At 37.6% G+C, this 20224-nt stretch overlaps 1 protein-coding gene across 4 annotated transcripts in view; it reads right to left on the reverse strand.

Annotated features, from left to right (window-relative positions):
• Nucleotides 1-20224, reverse strand: part of ARHGAP28 (Rho GTPase activating protein 28) — a 209650-nt gene that overhangs the window by 168297 nt on the left and 21129 nt on the right. The window lies entirely within an intron of this gene.

Here is a 20224-nt window from a genome sequence, read left to right on the forward strand (position 1 = left end):
AATCCAAGAAGGTTTAGAGGAGAAGTGATTGGGTTGTGAGAGTCTTAAACCAATCAGTGATTTGATCCCTTGACAGGGATTAACTCAGTGGTGACTGGAGTGGTGGGTGTGACCAGAGGAGACTGGAATTGGGGCGTGGCTTTGGGGTATATATTTGTCTCTGGCCAGTGGAATCTCTGCTTCCTGATCACCAGGTAAGCTGCCTCCCTCTGCCACACTCTCCGCCATGACGTTCAGCCTCATCTTGAGCCCTGACGAATGGAGCTGGCCTTCTATGAATTAAGACCTTTGAAACTGTGAGCTCTCGAATAAACATCCTCCTCTACAATATTGCTGGTCAGGTCCTTTAGTGATGGCAGTGAAAATAGATGACTAAAACAGTAGGGTCAATAAATATCTGTTAAATAGTTGATAAACATAAACCATTAATTTTTTTTTTTTTTTTTTTTTTTTTTTTTTGGTACCAGGGATTGAGCTCAGGGACACTTAACCACTGAGCCATATCTCTAGCCCTTTTTACTTTTTATTTTGAGACAGGGTCTTGCTAAGTTGCTTAAGGCCTTGGTAAATTGCTGAGGCTGGCTTTGAAATTGTGATCCTCCTGCCTCAGCCTCCCAAGCTGCTGGGATTGCAGGCATGCACCACCACTGTGCCCAGCAAGCCATTAATTTATTAAAGGTCATTATTTCAATTTCAATTTTATGTGGGTGTTTTAGTTAGTTTTTTCATTGCTGTAACCAAAATACCCAACAAGAACAACTTAAGAGGAGGGAAGGTTTATTTGGGGTATACTATTTCAAAGATCTCAGTATACAGATAGTCAACTTCATTGCTCTATGGCCCATGTAGCACACTGGTGAGGCAGCATATCAGGAGGAAGCAGAGGAAAGCTACTTGGCTGATGATAGGATCAGGAAGCAGAAAGGGAGAGAGAAAGAGATGAAGAGAAGAAGGGGCCTCAAAAAGAAGAGATATGAAGGGAAGAAGAGGCCTCAAGAAGAACAACTCTCCTAGGGCATGGCCCAGTGACCCACCTCCACCAGTCACACCCAACCTACCTACCAGTTAGTTCATTCAAAGTGGGACAGACCAAACAGGTAATAGGCTCTTATAATCTAATCATTTTACCTCTGAATATTCCTGCATTAATAGGAGCTTTTGAGGAACACCTCATCTCCAAACTATAACATTCCACCCTGGTCCCCAAAACCTCCTGCCCATCTCACAAAATAAAATGCCTTTAGTAGCTGGACATGGTGGCGCATGCCTATAATCCCAGCAGCTGGTGAGGCTGAGGCAGGAGAATCCCAAGTTCAAAGTTGGTGTCAGCAACTTAGCAAGACCATATCAAAATAGAAAATAAAAAAGGCTAGGGATGTGGCTCAGTGGTTGAGCACTCCTAGGTTTAATCCCTGGTACCAACAAACACACAAAAAAGGAAAAGCCATTAGTTTGTCTCCAAAAGTCCCACAGTTTAACAGCTACAAGCATTACCAAAAAGTCCAAAGTCTGATCGGAGACTCAAGGCAAACACTTTGCTATGAGCCTTTATAAAAATCAAAAGCAAGTTATATATATCCAATATACAGTGGCACAAAGTAAATAGTCCTATAACATCCTGTATTCTTGCAGAATGGATGACACCAAGGTCCACTGCCAGCTCAGAGAATACCTGGACCCTCTGGCATCAGAGCTATAGCAGCATCTGAGTACCTTCATGGCTCAGCAGGTGAAACAACTTCCTAGGCACCCCTGTGAAAGCAGGATGCCCTTATGATTTCTTATCAAAGGGATTTTCTCTTCTGTACCCTGGAGCATATAGTGAGTAGGTCATACAAATTCCTGAGATGCCCTCAAACCATCTTTTCTATTGTCTCTTTGCAAAGTGCTTCACTTCTCTTTAGTGGCTGGAATTGCTTCAACAAGCACATCTTCCTTGCCACCAGCTTTATATGTTCTTCTCTAGCCAAACTGCAAGTTTTTAAAATCCTTCATCTCTCCTTTCTATTCCCAATTCTCAGGGTAAACTTGGCTAAAAGCCTCCAGCAATATCAATGACACTTACTTAATGCTGTTCTACTCTGTTCCTTCACCAGAATAATTAGTCCATCAGCTTTTTTTTTTTTTTTCTTTTTTCTTTCTTTTTTTTGGATACCAGGAATTAAACCCAGGAGTACTTAACCACTGAGCCACATCCCCATCACATTTTATATTTTATATTGAGACAGGGTCTCACTAAGTTGCTCAGAGATTCACTAAGCTGCTGTGGCTGACTTTGAACTTAGTATCCTCCTGGTTCAGCTTCCCAAGCCACTGAGATTACAGGCAACACACCTAGCAATTAGTCCATCACTTTTAAGTTTAGCTTCACACAAAGCCTCAGGACATGGGCAAAATGTAGCCAAGTTCTTTACCAGAATATAGCATGAGTGGTCTCTAGTCCAATTACCAAGAGAGTCCTGATTTCCCTCTGAAACCTCATGAATGCAGACTGAATTCCTATCAGCATTCTGATCTTCTGAGCTACCACCAAAATATCGCCCTTGAGGCACCACTTACAATATCAAAAAGCTTTTCCAGTCTGCATCTCTAAACTTCTCAAAATTCTTCCCACAAACCTGTTCTAAATGCTTCTGAACTACATCATCAGGTTAGTCAGAGGAATGACCCCACTTCTCAATACCAATTTCTCTTTCAGTAAGCTTTCTCATCACTGTGATCAAAATACCTGACAAAATAACTTGGAGGAGGGAAAGTTTATTTGGGTTCATAGTTTCGGAGGTCTCAGTCCATAGATGATTGACGCCATTGTTATAAGCCCAAGATATGACAGCTCATCATGAGGAAAAGGGTACAGCAGAGGAAAGAGGCTCACCTCATGGCAGGACCAGAAAGTAACAAGAGAGGGAAGAAGAGAGGAAGGGGCCATAGGAAAAACAACCATTTCAGGTCATGCTTCCAGCCCTGAAATCTAGCCATGACCCACCTGCCCACAATTACCATCCAGTCCATTCAAAGTAGGTTAGACTGATTAGGTTAGAGCTCTCATAATATAAACATTTCACCTCTGAATACTCCTACATTATCAGGATCTCCTGGGGAACACCTCGCATTCAAACCATAATAGTGGGTCTATATACAGAAATTCATAATGATACATGCTGGAAAATAATAAAACAGCTGATGTACAGATAATGATGGGGATAAGATAACTAGTGAAATACAAATGCTCCTTTTCTACAAAGTTACTAACTTTGTATGTAAAGTAGAATTTCAGTTTCTGAATTTATTCATGGAAAGTGGAGAAAGTTGTCTCTATTTTATGGGAAATGAGAGCGTATTATTCTTTCTTTCAGAAACACACACAGTAAATAGATTCTGGAAGTTTGCATTTTTGTCTGAAACTTAGGTTGACTCTGCATTTCATCTATGATAAATGTCCCTTATTTTTTCTTTTATATCAGCAAAAGTACGTTACTATTAGTCTTTGCTTTCTTATCCTGAGTTCCTTTGGGAACAACACATTTTCTGTACTCTGCCCAGAAATACCAAAAGTGAATTTAGAATGGGTACACAAAAATGCTTTGAACAGAGATTTTCCATTCCCACCCTCTACGGAAATGACCAAATCTTGCTTCTCTTTCCTGTACTGTTATTTTATTAATCTGGTCGTAAAAAAAATTAAGACAGTATAGGAGATATTAACACACTATGCATATTCACAGATCTTTTTAAATACAAAATAGACCTAAATATGTATGTCCCTATCATCTGCGTTGCAGTATGCATAAGTACTATATGACAGTTCATACACTTATGAATATGAATTATGCATATACTAATATATTATATATAGAATGTTCTCCACACACACTGCATTCAAAAATTAATATCAAGTTTCTATTGTTTCATCTTTAAAAATTGCAGGGGCCAGGGATGTAGCTCAGTGGTAGAGTTTGTGCTTAACATGCACACAGGCCTGGGTTCCATTCCCAGAACCAAAAATTAAATGAATAAATTAAAAAATCCCAATTTACTTATCTTTAAAAACTTATCCAGATATTACCAGCTTCAAGAAACTATGCCTGGCTCCCTCAGTTCTCAGAATTAAACACCAATTCTTATATGCAGTTCACATCTGCATTCTAAATTATGCATTTACATATGAATCATTCGGTGAGATGGTAAACTGAAGGGTAAGAAGTCTATCTCTGTATGCCAACCCTAGAATAGTGCTTGGCATCATATAAGTGTTCAGTTCAATTAACTCCATGTGGAACTGAATTACTGATTATAAATTCAAAATAAATGTAGTTAAAGAAATGACATCACAGCAAGGGTAAATTAACAGAACTGTTTGAAAGTAGGCACTCTTGAATTGCGTTTGTGAATGGATTTCTGAAAGTCACTTTTGATGATGATCCTTTTCTTGGAAAAGTTTTACTTAATTTGTCACAAGAGATGCCTGATAGATCTGGTTTCATTTCTAAGTGTAGCTGCATTTTTGTTTAAAGGTCTTTCCCTCACAACTCAACCCAAACTCCCCCAAGCAGTAATGGCCCTGCTTCCTCTGTACCCCCAGGTCTGGAACTTCTTTCTATCCCAGTCTGGTTCCTTCATTGTTTTATATGCTCTCATGTCTGCTACTAGGCTGAAAATCCCTTGAAGACAGAGACTGTCTTATTATCTTCTTATCCCAATGCCTGGCATACAGTAATATTCATACAATGAATATTCACTAAAAAGTAAATTAAAAGTGTATTTGAGTTTGGAATTTCATTCTGCAATAGTTTGGCCCAGGTCTCACTGGAGTTGGGGGTTCAGAACATGGACATGGGCTTGTATATCAATATTCATGCACCCTGGATTATAGGAAATGCCTGTGAAATTCTCAAAAATGTACCAGCTTGGATTAGTTTATTTTCTAACATCAAAAAATTCAGTAGGGTCAGGGGTATAGTCCAGGAGTAGAGCACCTGCCTAGCATTTACAAGGCCCTGGATTCAATCCTCAGTGCTGAAAAAAGAAAACAAACAAAAAACCCAGTAGTTGAGCTATTTTCCCTTTGTTTCAATGAAATCATTCAGGGGGTTTTGTTTAAATTTTGTTTTACTTTTTTTATGGTTTTACTTTTAACTGGGGATTGAACCCAGGGTACTCTACCACTAAGTTACAACCCCACTCCTTTTTTTATTTTGAGATAGGGTCTGACTAAGTTCCTGAGGCTGGTCTAACAGGATCGTCCTGCTTCAGCCTGCTGAGTCTATGGGATTACAGATGTGCCTGGTCAGTCTTATTCTTTTATATCCATGGTCAACTTAAAAGTATGGAGAATTTGATTTCATCTGATCTAAATTTCTGAAGAACAACGTCTTTATTTAAAGTTGTGATAGAACAAAATAGTCAAAAGAGGGCCAATCTAATTATAGGGATAAAGATTAGAAAATTATACATTTCTTGATAATTATTTCTCTGCCTTAATACTTTCCTTCTCCAATCCCAAAAAACAGAACTTCAAAAATGGGGGAGAGAAGAGGGAGAAGATGGAGCTGCTGTACTCACCTGGGTCCTTTCACCTGGGGCCCTCACCCTGGGCCTCTACCTATGCTTCTGTCCTTGTGTCCTCCCTACTTACAAAGCAGTGCTGCTGTTCTCCTTACCTATCCACAGGCAGGCTGGTCCCTGGCAGCTTATCTTCCTCTGCACTGGAGCTGGTGGCACCCAGGCAATATTTGTGGGACACACACTAAAACTGGCTGATAGGTGGGTGGGGAAAAAATTCAGATAAGACTTTGTGCTTCTGGAGCTTAAGAGACTAGCAAAAGAAAATTAAACAAGTGTTTGCAATAAAACTGAATGATGGCTATGCTATGGTAAATAAGGCTAGTATGCTGTCGAACTCTCATACTTGCATGAGAATATTCTACCTTGGCAGATGAGCACTGAGGAAAAAGAATGAGCTCATTTGCACATGATCACAGTTTCTCTTTCCTCCAGGTTCCTAATCAGTAAATGTAGGATAATAAAAATATCTCCTTCATAAAATTGTGAGGATCAGATGGGATGACACAAGGCAAAACAGTGAATAGAGCTGGCCCCTGGTGAATGGTCAACACTTCTTTGGTGTTGTTATTAGGCACCTGGCCTAACTTGAGACTGTCCAGAAAGAATGGGACAGTCTCGAGCAAGGCCTAAAGAACAGCAGTGAATCCACTGTGAGTATATCAGTCCACTCAAGCTGCTATAACAAAATGTCACAGAACAGGTAACTCAGGCAATGGAATCTTTTTTCTCATAGTTCTTACTGGAAGCCCAAGATCAAGGTCAGCAGGGTTGGTTTCATTCTGAGGTTTCCAACTTTGGCTTGTCCTCTAGTCATCCCTCATACCTGTTTCTATCCTAATCTCCTCTCCTTATAAGGATACCAGTTCTACTGGATTAGAACCATTTAACTTAACTCTTTAAAGGTCCTATATCCAAATACAGTCACATTCTAAGGTACTGGGGTTTAAGCTTCAATGTATGAATTCTGTGTGAACACCATTCAGCCCACAAAAACGGGAAAGTCACTGAGAAGAATGACTGTGTCCGGTTGAAGAAACAATATGTAAACTGAAAGAAGATTGTGAAGTTTGCTGAAGAGTACATGAAATTAAACCCTTTGCAATGATAGGAGTTGAAGCTATAGAAGGGAAAGTAGAGGTAAATCAAGTCACAAAGTTTTTTTTGTGTGTGTGACAGGGTTACACTAAGTTGCTGAGAGGCTCCCCTCAAACTTATGATCCTCCTGCCTCAGTTTCCCAAGAAACTGTAATTACAGGTATGTGACAGTGCCTGGCTTCATGTAAGGTCTTATAAAAGAGAATATAATATTAAGCAGTTGGAAATATTGTAAAGGAAATGGAAACCATTGTAGAATTTCAAGCAGGGTAAATGTGTCACACAATTGAACTTGCATTTTTGAAAAATCACTCTGTCTGCATCATAACAAATTATTGGAGCAGGGGGAATATCTGGGAGACATGTGAAGTAAGACAGGTGAGAAAGGCTGGTGGCTTGAGTCATGCCATGGAAATGAAAGAAACCCATACAGTCTAGAAAGCTAATCAATGTCTCAGTGATTGACAGCGGCAGAGGAAAATGAGAGTGAGATGTTCCCAGCATCAGGGCAAATCATGGACAGGGAAGATGACAAAGCCAAAACTGGAACTTCTGAATTCAAGAAACAAATAGAACTGCAGTACAGCTCTGCATTTTGATAGCACTACCGCTCACCAAACACTTCCTAAACACCATGAAGTATGCCAAGAAGGCTATACATACTGTCAGGCACTTTTCTACTGATGAGGAAGATGGACCTTAAGGAGATAACTTGGCCAAAGGCTCACAGCTGAAAGGGGAATTAAGTATTTCTAATTGCAGAGCCCAAGCTGAAAACCTTCACTGCCTCAGTGGAGAACTCAAGGAGGGTGCCCGGAAATACGTATTTGGACATAATTGGGTCTTACTCAAAGCTAGTGGTAGAGCACTTGCCTAGCATGCCTGAGGCCCTGGGTTTAACACCCAGGAATAGAGGAGAGGAGGGAAGGGGATGAGATGGGAAAGGAGAAGAAAAGAGAGGAGAGGAGAAGAGAAGAATGCTTAGCCTACACGTACCATGGGCTCTAACTGACTCCAATCCTTGATTCTCATCTGTACCCATTAGCAGATTATAAAATGGATGGCAGGTTAGTGGTCCAAGCCCAGGGCCTAGGAGCCCAGATTCGTGTTGTGGGGCAACTACAATAGCAATCTCTGCTCTCTATGTAGACTATTTCCTTTTCTTATCACCATGGGCCAGTCTCAGGATTTGTGAGATAAATGTGCATAAGAGTAGCACCTCCAACTTGTAATTCGGTAAGGATCTGATTCAAGCAGGGAAATCAAAATACAATGTTTACTAAAGCACATACCTTGCTTAAAAATTTTTTAATGTACTACACATGCAAAAAGTGAACAAACCATAAGTGAATAGCTTCATGAATTTGCACAGACAAAATACATCTATGAAACAACATTGAAATCATGAAAAGAAGATCTCCCCAAGTCCCTTGCATACTCTAACTTCCCCTGCCAAACCCTACCTCCAAGGCACCACTATCCCAATTTCTGATATATTCATCTTTTCTGTTTTTGTACAGTATATGAATGGACTTGAACAATGTATGTGCTTTTTTGTGTATGTCTATATGTGTCTTAAAGTCTGAAATGCAACTTGAATATAAAGTTTGTCATAGACAAGATATAAATATAATCCCATGATCTCATCTTCCCATATTCTACAGAACCCTGACGTACAGTATCTGTATGTTTGTATTCTAAATTGCACCCAGGTAAAATCAGTCATGTGAAATGAATCCAGGGAAGTGCATGCTCCATTTTGGTGCTGTGTTCTCACAAGGAGACTGAGTCACTGACGTGGACTAAGTGTAACAAACTGTATGAACTAAGGATTAGAAGGGTACAGTAATATTAATGGTGACGGAATTTTAAAGGGAAAATTCTATTATAATTGCTACATTGAGGTAAGCTTTGGATAATAATAAATTTGAAGTTACTCTATCACTTTATCAAAGCAATCTCTTTTTCCAGTGAGAATATTTTACATTACTAAGGAACTAGTAGTTCCTTAAGTTTTTTGCATAGGTTGTAAAAAATAATATAAATGTCAGAAAAAAACTTTTACTAGTTCAAAAAATTCTCTTCTAAAATGATTTAATAGAAGTCATGTGTCATTATGGTTTTTTAAACTATACAATTCTATGTGGTACTTGCTGAATTCTGAGTTTGGTTCTTAACGTGAACCTAGGAATTTCTTGGTGGGGTGGGGATTATAATCTTATATTAAAGATGATAAGAAACTTTGATAGTTCTCTGATTCATATGAATTATATGACTTTTGCTTTCAATCACACATAAAATCTTAAAATTAATTTTATTTGGAAATGAAAACAATCATAGTTGCAAATTTACTGTTACCAACCTATTAAGGTTGCCCAGTGTTTGTAATGGTAAAGAAAACATTCACTGCAGTTATACCAAACACATAGTCTCTGTGTATGTTTATTTAAACTTACATAGGCACAGTTGGAATATAATTTCATCATGAAGATTTACTTCATTATTAGTACAGGGATTTTTTTTCAAAATGATTTTAATAAATTTATTTTTTTCTTTCTTACACAAATCTAATGAAAAATTTTTCATCCATCTCTACAATTAATTTGAGAGTATTTTTATTATCCCCCAAAGAAACCCTGAACTTCTCAGCTATTATTTCCCATCTTTCCCATTTCTTCAGTCCCAGAGAACAGTGAATTCTTTGTGTGAGCTCCTATTGTGCATGTTTGGATCATAATTTCCCCTTAAACCCCTAATATTCCTAATTATACCTCAGCGTCCCTCTCTGAGAAAATAGCCAACAATTAGTTCAGCCTTTGTGTTGAACCCAACAAGATTCTGATTCCTATCTTAATGAATTGCCTTGTCAGAAAAGAATCAACCACCTGTGACTACAATATTGCCTGCAGGACACTAGGCCTGGGAAGCAACTCAGGGTGAATTTAAAGTCAGGCTATATATTAGCAGAAATCTGCATCTGGGTATGACAGCCTAGTTTCTGTTATTCTTTAATTATTTTCAAGGTAAGGTAGGAACCTGAGTATTCAATTTAGCTACTTTTTACTTCTTATGTTTGCTATTGTAATTTTCCTGTATGGAAGAGCAGACTGTATGTAGTTCCTTCACTCACAGAAGACTGATGTTTCACAAGCATCTCTGACTTATCTACAGTTGCTAGGTAAAGAGGTCAAGCTCCAAAGACACATTTTTAAAAATTAACCAACCAGATTTTATACAGCATGATTCTGAGTAATATTAGTAAGATTTTTAAAAATACAGAATCATAGACATGAAGATGTCACTGCAACACTACATACAATTCAGAAAAGATTTTTTAAAATGATAAAGACTACACCTAAGCAGAGGCTTTCATTGATTACTAAAAGGATGTTCTAAGTGAAAAGTAGAATTCCTTATTCATTTCTAAGCCTCTCTTTTTGAAAGGCCCAATTTGCTCCAAATTTGCCTCAGAATTCTTTAATAAAACTTTCTGAAATTCGAGTAACTGTGTCTAACTAGATTTGAGATGAAGAACTAAATCTCCATCTGCCAGTTAATCTGAATTGGCCTTCTTTTAAATTGTTAGTGAAGCAGTTCTGGTGAAATACAGACTAAAAGAAAATGCAATAAGCATTTAAAAGTCCACTCACTTCATACATACAAAGTAATTTCCCTTAAAGCTTATTGCACTTAAATTGATTTTAGCCAATTGCTTTATTCAAACATACCTTTTATTGTGTCATGTGAAATTAGTATGATTTAAAAATCTCATTGATTAAAAAATCATTTAATAAAGTAACAATATCCACATTATTTTAGAACAAATCTAAAGCAATACTGGGTTCTTACCTAATTCCTAGAATAAATAGTCACTATTTTGCCTTAAATCTCATTTGACTGAAAACAACAATTCTCATTTACCTGAGATAGTAAGTGGATGGATAAAGAGAAAAAAACACATATACCATAAAACTTCATTTGCAGGTCTGTCTACCTACATCTATCTTTAACTAGATCTCTTTAACTAGACCACCCAGTCTGGAAGAAAATTGGATAATTTATAATTCCCTTCATGCTATCTGGGGCAGTGTTTTAAAAAAAACAAACAAGCAACAGACCAGAGCAGAATTAATGCCCTAAACCAAAGAGGAAAAGAATAATCTTAGTTAATCTTAGTTATGTTCTATGGATGCAATGTCCGTTTTCCATTTCTCATCTGATGCTTTAATTATAAGCTCTGCTATAGAAATTTCTTACTTTGAATCTTCTAAATATTATATTTTAGCAAGCCTATAAGCAGTGACATATGTAAAAAGATGACATCCTCAAGTGTCAAGTCTGTTTTCCCAACAGCCTCCCCAACACTTGGAGAACAGGACTCAACAGCACTTGAAAAAAGTTTCTCAAAGACAAAATGTACAGCCTGAGCATGGAAACGGTCCTCTAGAAACCATCCTCAAAGCTTTCTGATTTGACAGCGTTATGCCACCCTAAACACACAGAAACATAAGTGAATTTCTGCCCTGCCCTAATCTTGTCTGTATGGCCTGTGGGCCAGAAATTCCTCTTCAGGTGGGCTGGCCAAAACGAACTGGACCTAAGCTGGCTGCCAGAGTGACCCCAGACAACCTCAACTTCATTATAATTCCATCTGTCTGCTAAATGTCACCCCCCCACCCAGTGCATGACAGATGACGACTGCCGTGATGTCAACCAGAGCCATGAAAAGAAAAGGAGGTGACCACAGAAGTCCCAGAAAATCTCCTCCTGTTCCCAGAAAAGACATGAGTACCCTCCCCTTTATTAGCCTATCATGCCCCCTCATTTCTTTTTCCCTGAATCCATAACTTCCTGGTTGAGAAGCTGATCTGAGCCTTTCTCCCTGCTTCTCTTCTTGGTCAAGAATAAACTTTCCTTCAATGTTCAAGTGGCACTAGATTTTTTTTTATTGGTTCTGTAACTCCAAGACGGGAAAAGGATCCAGTTTGGGTCAAAACTTGGTTAGAACAGGAAACCAAGATGCCGAGATCACGCATTCTCTTCTGGAGTAGTGAGACGGTGTGAGCTTGACACAGAGTCCTGCTCGCCTGGGTTGAACGAGACTGCTCAATACTTTATTTTATTGAACTCTGGAAAGACTCCTGACACCAGCTTTTAAAGAATTTACCACAAGGGTCAGGGATATAGCTCACAGGCAGAGTGCTTGCCTCGCAAGCACAAGGCCCTGGGTTCAAGTCCCCAGCACCACAAAAGAAAAAAAAAAGAATTTACACAGTTGCTGAAAATGATATATTTCCATGTCTGTGATGTAATGTGTCCTATTAACTTTGGAATGATGGAGAGAAAGATGTAGGGAGAAAGAGATCCCAAAATTTTGGGAAATAATATACAGACTTGTCACTGCTTTGTTTTTTTTGTTTTTTTTTTGTTGTTGTTGTTGTTGTTTTGTTTTTTTTTTGAATCCAGGGCCTTGTGCTTGACAGGTAAGCACTCTATGAACTGAGCTATATCCCAACCCCACTGCTTAATTCTTAATTCAAGGATAGGTACACTGACAACGACTTAAATGCTTCTATTACTAAATCTGTATGAATTGAATTTCCTGAAAGTAGTATTATCACAGTAATAGTAAAATCTAAGCATTCTGTTATCCTCAATATATTCCTATAATTTCTAATTGAAATTCATTCCTAACAATATGTAATGCTAGCCAAGTTTCTATTCTCATTTTTCTCTGCCTCAGATCCATCTTTCTAGAGACATTTTGTTTCTTTAGGTTTTATGTCATTTTCCTTCCTGTCTTTCAAAGTCTGCCCCAGTCCCTATTCCCCTCTGTGTATTTCTGCAGAATATGTATCAGGGTTTTCTCAAAACTTCATCATGTTAAAGAATAGCTAATCCAGCAGTCGATTTCTATGTTTTAAAAATACTGCTATTCGCCATTTCTGATCACTAAGAAATAGGTCGTGCTCCATACAAAGGGTTAGAAAGCACATTTCTGAGAGATGGTTCCATGAAGACTTAGTCTCATTACCTGTTTTAGATTTTCAACAATATAAGGTGGTAAAGGTGGAGCAGGAAAGAGAAGAAATGATGACTCAACGACTTGTGGGGAAAAATGGTGCTTCCTGAGAACATAATAAGGACAATTAATTTTTTATAGATTGTGTTCTAAGGTCTTTATTTATACTGGGACTTTTTGTGTGTGTGTGTGTTTTTTTTTTTTTTTTGAACCAGGGACTGAAACCAGAGGCACTTAACCACTGAGTCAATTTCCAGTCCTTCTTATTTTTAATTTTGAGAGAGGGTCTCACTAAGTCACTGAGGGTGGCCTCAAACTTAGATCCTCCTGCCTCAGCCTCCCAATTCACTGGATTACAGGCATGTGCCGCCATATCCAGTTCTCTGAGTCTTTTATTATTCTACATATGAAATATAATAGTTGAGATAAATACTCATTTAATATTTTTGGTGCTCATTAATATACAAAGAAATTGTTCAAATGCTATTCAAGAGTTATATTCATTTTTGGAAATATGTAATTCATTTTATGGTATTTAGACTGAGGAAGAGGATGACCATATATCCTACTTTGAAAATCTATGTCCAGGTAAAATTATTAATGGCTTTTCCTTTCACTATGGAAATTGTCTCCTGCCTCAACTTCCCAAAATGCCGGTATTGCAGGCATGCACCACATGACTGGCATCACATGATTCTTTATGGCAACTCCAGAAGCCACTGGAATGTGGCTATTCACTCTCCAGCATTTATCTTTTGTCTTCATATACATTTTTTTCTTGTTTTGGGGTCCCATCCTCAATCTTTCTACATAACAAGAAATTTTTTGTTTTGTTCTACCTATAAATTCACTGGGACTACTAATTAACTATAATACTTCTGAAAGGCAAAAATCAAAATAAAACAAACACCCTCCTTTCCCCACCTCAAAGAGTAAGTAATAAAAAACTTTCTGTGCATGCAAGCCTGTATGTGCTTACCTCCTAAATGTCAGCTTTTACTATCACACATGCTTATAAAGGGAGGAGTCTATTGACATTTTCTTCTCAAACACTTTTACAGGATTTGGTACATCACCACATGAATTCTAAAGCATCTTCTTAGAATCGTTACCTGCACAAAAGTTGGAAAGCACTGCAGTTGGTTTTAATAATTCCAATCTTCCATTTTTCTTTTTCATTTTTTTATCTCATCTCAATATCAGTTGTTCCTACTATCGTGAGCTCTCTAGGGCTTTTCTCCATTTCTCTATTCTGCCTCTTCCTGCCTTCCAACACCTTATTTCCCTCTAGTCCTTCTGCTAAATCACTGCCTCTCCTCCTCCAATACTTTCTAGTCTACAACAACCACCCTAATGACATTCTTATCCCTAAGGATTCCATTATCACCTTTTGGAAACAAGTTACCGTTTAATTTCACTGTCACACTGCACTGCCTCCAACTCAGCTCTTGCCTTAGAAGGCCTGTTTTTCTTCACATCACTTCAAAATTCTGAAAAAAAAACCTAATTTCTTTTACCCAAACCCCCTGATCTCCTTATCCTTGGATCAAATCTGTCTAGTCACTCAGCTGTACTGTCTCCTCAGGAAACAGCTAGCAAATCAGGCTTCCCAACTCCTGGGCCTCATTTCACCATATTACTTATGAAGATCTTTGGGATGGTGACCTGTAGAAGGCAAGGAGAAAATCTCTGATCCACCTCTGCTGAGCTGCTGAAGCACTGGACTCCATTTGTCCCATCTTGGTCTACAGAGTTATAGATGTTGTAGACTAGAGTCAAGCACTAGTCCAAGAAAGTGACTCCATGCCAAAGAAGAATTAGTGTGAGGGAGACAACTGCCCACTCTAGTCTGTTTAGTGGTTTGAAAGTTGTTTTTTGTTTTGTTTTATTTTGTTTGGTATTTTATTTATTTTTTTTTTTTACTTTTTTTACAGACTGCATTTGATTCATTATACACAAATGGGGTGCCTCATTTCATTTCTATGGTTGTACATGATGTAGATTCACACCATTCATGTAATATTTTGATAAAGCTCTTTCTTAGTTAGAATCTCAGTATCTAAATTTGTCTTGATGATACTACTCAATAAATAACTGCATTCATCTTCACCTTTCCTTCTTATACTATGATTTACAACACTAAATGATCTTAGTTATCCAAAGATAAGTATCATCTCACTAGGATAATGACATATCATTATTAGGTTCTCTACAAAAGTTGCTTGGACATATGGTACTTTTCTGGAAGCACCTGTAATAAAGACTAAAGATCACATTTAATAGAAGTGAATTTTATTAAAGATTTAAAAAGAGTAATTAATAACTTAGAGTTGAATAGCCAAAAATAAATTTTTTATTTCACTCCATAATAATGTTTTAAATAGTCATTTCTTCCTAATTACCTGTTACTTTATTCCTTAATGCAAATAATCTTGAGAGAAATAGATATCAAGAATGAAGATGAAATCATTTACAAATAGAGAATCGATGGTATCATATATTTTAGAGTTAATGTCAACCTCAAGGACAAGTTTGTTAACTAAGACCAGAATTTGACCAAACCCTATTCACAAAACAGTCAGCATGACTCTGTGTCAGCTTCGTGATTAGACTCATAAGAATGTCAGCAATCTCTTTTTGTCTTTTATGAACAAAGAACATATGTGTTTACTACGACTAAAATTGGTAGGCTTGGGTAAAATGTTTGAAGATGAAACTACTAGAGACTCAGAAACAGGCCGCAGGCATGCCTCAGAAGACCACAGAACTCAAAATTTTAAAACAGCAACAAAAAGAAAGAGGTCAACCACTTCAGTCCCATTTTTACAGACAAATCCAGACATTATCCTCTCATTTAAATTACAAACTAGCCAATTTATTAAAAATCATTTTAAAAAGTCAACCTCAAATCAGACTTCATACTATGTGAGGTTGATTGTTCTTCAAACTGTGGCCTGTGTTTACAGAATAAGGTAAAACCTTTACTGCATGACATAGAGCAAATCACAAATACAGAGAGGGAAAGAGAAGGAAAAAATATAATTAATCTCAATTAATTGTGCTTTCAGGAAAACATGATATCTGTCCCTACTGTCACTATGCATTAGATTAAATAGGAATATCTAAAAATACAACACATTTTTAAAAGGCTAATTTGAAGAAATTTATTTTTAGACAAGCACAATGGAACACATCTTAATGTTCTTGTTTTAAATTTTTACAATTGCAATATTGTTCTGAAAGTAAGCAGAAATATTTAATGATCTTTTTCAAGAACTCCACCCTTTAAAATGCAAATTAAAAGTTGCCATTTCAAACTGTGCACCTACATATTATAAATCCCTATTTGTCTGTCTCCCAAAATATAAATTCAGAAACACTTGACTATGCAACATTTCTGTAAAACATAGTTATTGATTTATTAGGAAAGGCTTGAACATATTTTCTAACCACATCTAAACCCTTACAAACAGTATTTATAGCAAAAGGGAGTGGGGGAAGGATTGTCAATTAATAGGCCAAAACCAAATTTCAATAGGATTTTAAATATATAAAAGAGAAAAAATAAAAAGTATCCCTTGGTGTACCCACACTGACTTAGTTTCCTAGAAGCCTAACTTATACATTGTGATCAGGGACAAAGTGTTGAGAGGAACAAGGGAACTCATTGTTACCTGTCTGTACTTTTCACTTGAGAGGAGGAAAAGCCTATTGTGTCACTACACAGTAATTCCTGGCTAAGAACTGACCTTGAGCTCCATGAGAAGCTTCCAGAACCCATTCCATAACAATTCTTTACATGGTCCTGTGTGCAGAAGCTGAGTGGTTCAGCAACTGTGGTTTTGCTGTATAAACAATCTTTGTTGGAGGGCACATGGTCTGTGTTACCTGAACACACAAATGGTCTTGAATGCAGAGAGTAGAGGTTGGGAGAGGCTAGGTTAGAGAGAAAGAGTAAGAATAAGCTAGTAAAGAAAATTTATAGTTAAGCATCAGTCCTTTATTGACTTGTGACACCAGTGATACAATCTGCACAGGCAGGAAAGTCTTTTTTCCTTCATTATTTGGATTTGGGTCTGGAGACCCAGTATTTTATGACAATGCTCACATTTTGTTGAAAGGATTCCAAAAACTGCAGTCAAGGAACTCAGAGGGGAAAGAATTCCATTTGGCCCTACTCCGATTTTTCTTCTAAGAGTGGTAATGAGGATTAATAAAAGCCATGGCTGAACAGAACTCTCATTAGTTCACCAAAAGTGGATGGGCATTGGCCAATTTGTAGAGGGAGCTAAAATTAAATTCTTAATATAATCTAATGTCAATTAAATGCACATAATAAAGAATGACCACCCTGAAAATTAATCTACTTAATAGTTAAAATGTAATCAAATTGGTCTAGTCTACAAATGTAGTTCTCCTTCCTTTCTAATTAAAGATTGGTTTATGAAGTTGAATTTTCCAGATGCCTGGAATTTTTTTTTTTTTTTTTTTAGTTTTAGTTTTTTAGGCAAATCCTCAAAAGTAGAAGGAACTTCTCTATTTCTTATAATAGGAAAATTGGCTTCTTGTCTCAGCAATGGCCAATTGGATTGCAACCCCAGGAAATTTCAAGGACAGAAAATCAAACTAAAATCAGAAATGAAAATTACAGGGTAAATGTTATGGTTTGTGCAATTACAAAGCGACAGCACTATTGTATTTTGAAGTCTATGATGCTGTCAGGGGCAGCAGCAGCTGCTGGGGGCTGACGGTTCCCTCCATGGGTGAAACACCACAGAGTAAAACAAATCTGTACATGCCCCCCATTGGATGATCTGTTCTCATTGGCTCAGCTGGCATAGATCATTCTACCTTTCTATGTTCTGGCCCTAACAGTCTCAATTTTTCTGCATATTCCTTTTGGCCATCATTTTCCAGCTTTTAAAATTACGTTCTCTGATTCCCTCTGAATCATCCCAAATCACTAGCTCTAAATTAGATGCTGCATTATAACAGGAGACAAATTATCTCCAAGAAGAGGGACTGCCTCACAATGAGGTCATGGAAACTCCAGTTTCAATTTGAAAAACAAAAGCATTTCCCTTTCTCTTTCACCTCCCGGGGATAATTTTTTTTTTTTTTTTTTTTTTCCTTTGCAAGAGATAAAATCTTACAAAGTAAAAATATAAGCAGCTGGCCTTGTGGAATCTGACCCAGATTAGCATTTCTCTCTGTTTCTCTACTGCTTCATTTTCTATTTCTCAATGTTAAAAAAAAAAAAAAAAGTTTTCTGTGATAAATTTCAACTAAAGTCAATTATTTTGTTTCCCAATTTTGGAAAAGAAAATTTGTACACTGCCTCCCTCCGTTTCATAAATATTTATAGGGCATGTTGCTAGGTACCAAGACCATAAAGATCAATCCTGACTCCCCTCTCGGGGAGGCTGCAGTCCAGCATGCGGCAAGAGGGTACCTACAAAGAAGTCACATCATAATTACCAGTGGGAATCTGAAGTTGCAATTCCCCCAGGGTTCACTGCTAAGTATAAAGGAGATAAGCTGAGCCAGACTGAAAGAGAGTAGAAAAAGGTATTAAAGGTTTTCTAGACAACATAATCTATGACCCAATCTTCAGGGATGATGGGACTTAACCAGATGAAGACAGGAGGGCAAAGGAAGTGGGATATATATATTCAAAGGGAACTTAGCGTGGTGGTGAAGAGGCATGAGCTCCGTCATGGTATGGACATTCTACACAATTTAAAAAATAAATAACAGTACCATGGTTTTGGGGTGAAATCTTCATAGTTTAGTTGGGTAAATGACCCTCTGTACCTCAATTTCTAAATCTGTAAAAGAGAGAGTGCCCAGCTTGTAAGAGTAAGGCCCTTGGGGCTACAATATACATAAAGTACTTGGAACTGAGTTTGCTTTATAGGAAGCACTCAGTAAATATTAGCAATTATTAGCATGAACACAGACCAGGAGAGCCTAAAAGGGTTTGGTGCCCCAAAAGGAAAAGTTCAATAGAAGAAAGGATCCCAGAAAAGAGAACAGAGCTGGAGGTCTTTGGAAATGACATTGTGAAGGTATGCTTCTTTCCTCCCTGGGGTCCTCACTGAACTTTAAATGCATGCTGAGGGTACTTCCTTGAAACTATTTACACTTTAATTACTACTTGGAAAAAAATCTGTCAGTGAGAATTATTTATATCTTAATTTTTAGTTATAAAAATTAAAATAGATCTTTTATCTCTGGCTTTCCTCTCCCCCGACTCACTTTCTTTCTCCTCCTCACTTTTCCACTCTCCAGCACACGCCCTTTCTCTTTCCCTTTCTTTTCCTCTCATTTTCTCTCTTACCCTGCAGAGAGGCACTCTGTTTGCTTAATAAACTCCCTTATGTGAAAAAAAAAATTAAAATACTCCTTTCCATTAAGTTACTTCTTTTCATAGGACAGACTAATGATGGTATTGTAAATAGGCTGTCTATCCCAAGATATGAGAAGGAGTGCAGTCCTGTATCTATGGATACTGAACATGTGACTAAAAAACTGGTGTTACTCATGAAGAGATCATAGGTATGTTATGCTCTGATGCCACATATTATATGAGAAGGAATGATAAGAAGAGAACATGACAAAACATGATGAGGAGTTCTTTCATTTAAAAAAAAAATGGTATAGAAACTGCTAGTTTGAATCTGAAATGTCCCACAAAAGCCCATGTTTTAAAGGCTTGGTCCTTAGTTTGGTGCTATTGAAGCTGATAGAAACTGTAAGAGGTGGGGCCTAGCATGAGGTCTTTAAGTCACTGGGATCATACCCTCAAAGGGGACTATGGGACCCCAGTCTCTCATTCTTTTCATATCCTGGCCATGAGGTCAGCAGCTTTGCTCTGCCACAGACTCCCTACCATGATGTGCTGCCTCACCATAGGCCTGAAGCACTGTGGCCAAGAGCCCATGGATTGAAACCTCAAAAACAGCCAAAATAAAACTCATCTCTTTGTAAGTTGATTATCTCAGGCAACTATTATGGTAATGGAAAACTGACTAATACAGAAATGTTAGAACATTAAAGACTTGAGTTGCTTAACATCTTATTCTTACTGGAAAAATGAGGCTTGATATTTCTAAGGAATCTTGGGGCTCAAAAGTCCCACAAACTGATGAAAAGGCTGCCTTGAATCAAAGCAGAATCAAAGCAGAATACAAAACCCTGAGTAAAGGGAAAGATCTCTCCAGTTCATAACACTGTCAGACAATATTACTAAGGAATGTTTGCAGGAGAGAATGGGATCTGGCTTTTACATTCCTAAAGATATGCTACTAATTTGCTACCCATGAGCTTAGCTAACCTTCTTGAATCCATATTTTATGAGTATTATGGCCTACAGGATGGATAATGTGCCAACAGATTAGATCGCTTGTTTGCTCTGATTAACTTTTAGCTCAAACATTTTGTCTCTGCTGTTATGCTAATATAGTTCAGAGATGTGCTGGAAGCTCCATCCCCAATCTCAGAAATGCTTCATTTACATAAACCTTTTATTTATACCCACAT

The sequence above is a fragment of the Sciurus vulgaris genome (assembly GCF_902686455.1).
Source record: "Sciurus vulgaris genome assembly, chromosome: 13".
Lineage (NCBI taxonomy): Eukaryota > Metazoa > Chordata > Mammalia > Rodentia > Sciuridae > Sciurus > Sciurus vulgaris.